Raw genomic sequence first — 6,674 nt, forward strand, 5'->3', positions numbered from 1 at the left:
AAACATACTTGACTTGAAAATGACGACCCGACCCGAACATACCCAACCTGAAATTCACTTGACCTGAACGACCCATTTACCGGGTTTAACCCAACTTTGAATACTTTGTGGGAACGAACTAACATAATAACATGCACTTGGCCACTTGCTCAGTTGTTCGACCCCATATGATATTGAATTTGAGTTATACATGTATGTAGTCTCGTAGAACCACCTTCAAAAATCAATTAAAGTTAAACAAATCTAAACTAAACTACTAGTGTAATTAAATAATGATATAGACTACAGAGTGTCACTGTTAGAATAGTAGACCATCCACTCTGATTAAAACATGATTAAAATAATGCTTTCTGATTGGACGGAGATCAATTGTAAGATCAAGTAGATTAAAAATAGATTTCAATTTAGCAACGTTAAAAATGTTCAAAAATTAGTAAATTACACTAGCTAAACTGTGCTGTCTAGTGTCTAATAAAAAGTATAATATGGAGTACCATACATTATTGTCGTTACAAAACACGGAATTAATTATTTTATCAATAATTGCTTAGTGAATTAAATAATTGTTTAGTGAATTGAATAATTATTTAATGGTAGTTTGATCCACAACTCCATAAACGTCGGTGCCTTAGTATTCACACTTCAACACGTTAAAATTTCTACATATAAATATATGTCCTCGTTTATGTTTCTTTCATTAAAGAAACTAGATTGAAATAACAAAAATTAACAGAAACAAAAAAGAGGGAAGCTAAAGAAGATGATTGCAGCAAGGATGGGTATGAATATGGGCATCAAATGTATGAAAGATGATCTTTGTACTCCTTACCAATTGGGTAATTTCAATCTGTCTCACAGGTTTGTTTCTTGTACCCTTTCGAGTCTATTATAAAATGTACTATCTTACAGATATATAGTAAACATTTTGGCTTGCGCACGCAGTATGTATCTGTCTAGTGGTCGTTTGAAATCTGACTATCATAATATTTTAATGATTATATAGTTCATAAATAACGTATTTTTATCCAAGTAATTAATTATAGGGTAATGTTATATGTAGCCCTTAGGGTTGCATATAAGCATTTAATATACTTCTTTTTTAGTATTAAGTTGGGAATTTATCGACAATTCACGAGTAAATCGGTGTAATAAATGTTTTTTTTTTAAAACCGTGTAATAAATGTTTATTAATGGTCAATTCTTTCCATTTTTAGCTTCTTATATGCACCCCTAAGGGCTGCATATATCTTTTTCCTTAATTATATTAATCTATTTTTGCTATAAAATATTATTATCAACATTTTTTTTAATTTATCAAATTTTAAGTTTTATTTATGTAAATTGTACTCTTATTTTATAGTTTCTCGAAAAATATTTATTTTATGTTGGATTAAAATTTTCAAAAATTATATTTGCACTGTAGAAAATAGAATACTAATTGTGTCTAATTTATAGTGTGAAAAAATAGATCGCTCATATTAATTATTTATCATTAAATAATAAAGTAATCATATTTCAAACGACCGTTTTATAACTAATTAATTAAAAAAACACTAAATAAATCTTATTAGATTCATTTTAATGTATACTTTCATCATATTATATGATCTAATTGTCAAGTAATTTATCGATAATATTGATACAGGATAGTATTGGCACCGATGACAAGATGTCGAGCAATAGATGAAATGCCAAATGAAGCACTAGAGAAGTATTACAACCAACGATCTACTTCCGGTGGCTTACTTATCACTGAAGGAACTCTCATCTCGCAAACTGCCGGAGGGTAATCAACTAATCACCCTTTCTATCTTATTTATCTGCTTTATTCTCCCAGTGTTTATGGTTTGTGTTAATTTACTTTAATTGTCACGAAATTATTTAAAAATCCTTCAATGTATCTATTATTTCAGCACGAGGAACACTTTTTTAGGTGTGAACTGAATAAACATGAGTTTTATTTATTAAAGTAATTTAAAATTAGGAGAAAGACAGAGCAAATTAGATTTTTATTAGACTAATAAAAAGTGTTAGTGGTCTTTTAAGACATTGAGAGTCTTTGGGTGACTAAGTAAGTTTAATGGGGCAAAATTAGCTGATTTGATCGGCTAAAGTAACCAGTTAATTAAATTAGTTAATATAATCTACTAGTCGAAATTGATTAACACAACCATTTTTTAGCTTTCAACTTTCAGGTATTCACTAAACACGATCATTAACTTTGTATGATTTTACATGTCTTGGCATGCATCCTGCTATAAAAATCATCACGCTTTCACTACTTCGATTCATAACAATTTATATAATTCTTAATTTACTCTTTAAAATAAGAAAATAATATAAAGCCTTAAAGATTGCATACAACAAACAATAAGTTAAAAGTGAAAAATAAGTGGGGGAAAAAAAAAACCAATACTATTGCTTTGTCAATTATGATTCATTTTTAAAAATAATACTACATCCATTTCATATTATTTGCAACGATTTGACATAAAGTAGAGACTAAAAAAGTCTAATCGTTGCAATAATATGTAACGAAGATGGTATTAAACTCTTATTTGTAATCCGTATACATTAATTATATCCCCTTACAAATATAACTTTTCATCCTTGTACAATTTTGAACAAATTTTGTCAAACATTATTAGCTTATCTAAGGATTATTAAATAATGAAATACACATATGTATATTGTATACCATGATAGGCTATTGTCTATGTCTTCTCATCATAAAAAGCCAACCCTAACTTAACTTGTTAAAATATAATTATATAATTTGACAAGTTTACAGATCAACTCATATATTAAAAAATCTGATGAACATAATTCTTAAAACGAGGTCATGGATACTTTTAAAATTGGATGGAACTTATTCTTTGTACTTTTTTTTTTTTTTTTTTTTTTGAGTTGAAATTAATTATTATTTTTTTTTTTTTTTTTTGAGGAAATATTATTTTTGAATTTTAAGAGAAGTAAAAATACTCCCATTCTACATAAAAATAAAACATAAATAATTAATTAAAAAAAATGCACATTATCTTTGTGTTAGAAAAGGTACACATTACGGAGTAATTTCTTATGAAAAATACGCAAATTATCTTCTAATTCTTCTCATTTGATCCTAAGAGGATTACTTTGTATAACACAACTCTGCTTCTTAAAATTCTGCAATCGTGCCATAGGTTCGCACATTGTCCAGGAATCTACACAGAACAACAAGTGGAAGCTTGGAAGAAAATAGTAGATTCGGTTCGTAATAAGGGTGCTATCTTCTTCTCTCAATTGTGGCACGTTGGTCGAGTTTCTAATCAAGGTAAATACCTATAATCCTCTTCAATTGACTTTTAAATGTTTATCACTGTATACGTACTCGTGTACTTTTTAAATTATAAAATTGGATTTTTCTAAACTATGCCCCCAAGGTTATTGAGTTTCTAAGGTGTGCCCATACTTTTTAAAATTATAAGATATACCCTCCAACTTAGGGTGTTTATTCAACCGTACCCTATAACGTTAATCCAATGTTAGTAGTTGTGTTAACGGTTCATTACCACACTTTGGAGAGAAATTTCACGCCCAAATTGGATTAGAGATATATAAGTAGGTTAACATTTAACGTTTTTTTTTCAAATTTTCTCATCTGTTTTTCCTTCTTTCTTCTAAAAGCAACCATTGATATGTCAAGCTCTCGGTGTATTTCTAATTCTTTTTTCTCATCCTCTTCTTATTACTTCCTATTTATTTACAATTCTAACGTCGAGTTTACGTCAGAGGGTACGGTTGATTAAACAACTTAAGTTGGAGGGCACAACTTGTAATTTTGAAAAAGCATGGGCACAACTTAGAAACTCAATAACCTTGAGGGCATAGATTAGAAAAACCCTATAAAATTATAACATGTAGAATTTTATTAGCTTACATTACTCTAACAATCAATCTAACAACCACATCTTTGTACTACATTGCAACTTAAACATTACAATCTTTCCTATTTTATACACACACAATAACATTTACGAGCTTACTAAGCATGCTAGTGGTGAGGTTTGCATAATTGCATCTCCGTATCTCACAACCTTAAGGTTGTGAAATCAAATCCCATTAAAGGCACTGGCACTTTGGGGTGAGGATTTCCTTACCCTTTCTCTCAACTTCCAGAGTACCTAGTCTGTTAATTCAGGTTGAGAAAAACTTCAACTTACTAGGGCTCTTCTCCTTACCAAAATAAATAAAAATAAAAATAAAAAAAGCCTTAATTTGCGTATTTGACGTGTCAAGTACATGTCAATTTTTTTTTATTTTTTTTTTGAAAGAAAGTGCATGTCAATTACTTCATTCTACAAGTGTGAATTTTCATATATAATACTCATAAGAAAATAATAAATTAATAGTTTAGACAACATACTACGTATAAAGAATACTCCATACCTTGTAAATTGTATAAAATGACATAGGGGCATCTTTGACTCACACTCTCATGTTGTATGATTGTTTGATTTTGATGTAGTATACCAACCTGAGGGACGAGCGCCAATATCATCAACAAACAAAATATTATCGGATAGGTGGCGTATATTGACACGAAAAATGCACCCAACCCCAAGCCTTGACTCAACCTCAAATATTGGAGGTTGTCCAACACTATCGCCAAGCAGCTCTAAACGCTACACATGCTGGTATGTATACACTACTCTATTCAAAAATTTATGTTCAGTAAAATTAGGAAAATTTGCAAATTGCAGCCATTTAAAGTTCGTATTTTGCAAATTGCAGTCATTTAAATTTTTTTTTGCAAATTGCAGCCCTAAAGTTCGTATAAATTGTAAATTGCAGCCTGATTCAATTTTTTCATCGGTTTACATGTTGAAAAATCTTCGGTTAAGGTTTTAGGGGTCATTTTAGCCCTTAAGGGCCCGAATTGAGCTCGGAATTAGCAAAAAAATAACGTAAGTGTCTCATATTTATAGTTTCCCGCAAATCGATACATTTTTGTTACGCAAAACGAGATACTTGCGTTATTTTTTTGCTAATTCCGAGGTCAATTCGATTCCCTAAGGGCTAAAATGGCCCTTAAACCTTAATCGAAGATTTTTCAACTTGTAAACCGATGAAAAAGTTGAATCGGGCTGCAATTTACAATTTATATGAACTTTTGGGCTGCAATTTGCAATTTTTTATTTAAATGGCTGCAATTTGCAAAATACGAACTTTAAATGACTGCAATTTGCAAATTTTCCGTAAAATTATATTCCGATTTCAGTAAATATAATCAAGTTCAATAAAAATAAAAAAAATAAAAAATCAATTAACAAAACAGTTTCAATTCAGCAAAGATAAGGTGAAGTGAACAAGACCTTATTTGGTACATAGTTAGGTAGTTAGGTTCTGTCTTAACATTAATTGTGTTTTGAATATTTATTACAGGTTTTAATGGAGTGGAGATACATGGAGCACATGGTTACCTAATAGACCAATTTCTCAAGGATGCAATCAACGATCGAACCGATGAATATGGTGGTCCATTGGAAAACAGAATTAGGTTCCTAATGCAAGTAGTACAAGCCGTTGTAGAAGCCATAGGAGCCGAGAAAGTAGCCGTAAGAATCTCACCAGCCATAGATCACTTCGACGCCCTTGATTCCAACCCGCTAGCATTAGGCCTAGCCGTTGTCAATGGACTCAACAAGCTACAATCCGACTTGGGATCAAAGCTCACCTACCTCCATGTAACCCAACCCAGGTTCACGGCCCAAGGCGTGGTTGATAAGCCAGCTGAAGAAGCCGAAGCTGATGCTCAATTGTTGAGGAAATTAAGGGATGCATATGAAGGGAGTTTTGTGAGTAGTGGTGGGTATACTAAGGACCTTGGGATGGAAGCTGTGGCTCAAGGGGATGCTGATTTGGTTGCATTTGGACGTCTTTTTATCTCTAATCCTGATTTAGTGCATAGATTGAAGATTGACGCACCATTGAGAATAAGTATGATAGGACTACATTTTATTCTCATGATCCTGTTTTGGGGTATACTGATTATCCTTTTTTAGAAGATGTCAACTAATAGTTTAATTGATCAAAGATTAGGGTAATACCTACCACTCGGCTATCTAAGATCAAATCCCAGCTACATTATATGTCATTAGCAAATCTTGGCTTATTCATTTTTCTCTGCCTTATTGTCATTGTTTTGGCTTTTTATGAAAAAATTAGTCCCTTTTAATAACTTAGCAAATTTTGCAAGACAATCGGAAATATTCTTTAGTACAAATTTAAGTGCACCGTCTCTTACGCTTTTTCTAAGTTGTATACCTGGCCTTCTTATCATTGGACTTTTTTATATTAGCCATTTATACCTCCTCTTCAAAGTAACAAGGGATTGAGTCATGAGCAGCTATGAGGCAGGATTTGACATTTTTGAACCATGGAATGCTCTACTTCATCTCCCTCCATATATATATATATATATATATATATATATATATATATATATATATATATATATATATATATATATATATATATATATATATATATATATATATATATATATATATATATATATATATATATATTCACCTTCGTAAAAGATTATGCCAAAAGCAAATGAAACATACGTTTAGGAACAGAGGAAGTGAAAGAAACTGTAATTACTCTATATATGCATTTCACAAGCTAGA

General features: G+C 30.8%; 1 pseudogene; it reads left to right on the forward strand.

Moving 5' to 3' along the window:
- Window positions 1–702: 702 nt before the first annotated feature.
- Window positions 703–6,276, forward strand: LOC110715946 (annotated as a pseudogene).
- Window positions 6,277–6,674: the final 398 nt, after the last annotated feature.

Source organism: Chenopodium quinoa, unplaced genomic scaffold (genome assembly GCF_001683475.1).
Source record: "Chenopodium quinoa cultivar QQ74 unplaced genomic scaffold, ASM168347v1, whole genome shotgun sequence".
In the NCBI taxonomy this organism is placed as follows: Eukaryota; Viridiplantae; Streptophyta; class Magnoliopsida; order Caryophyllales; family Amaranthaceae; genus Chenopodium; species Chenopodium quinoa.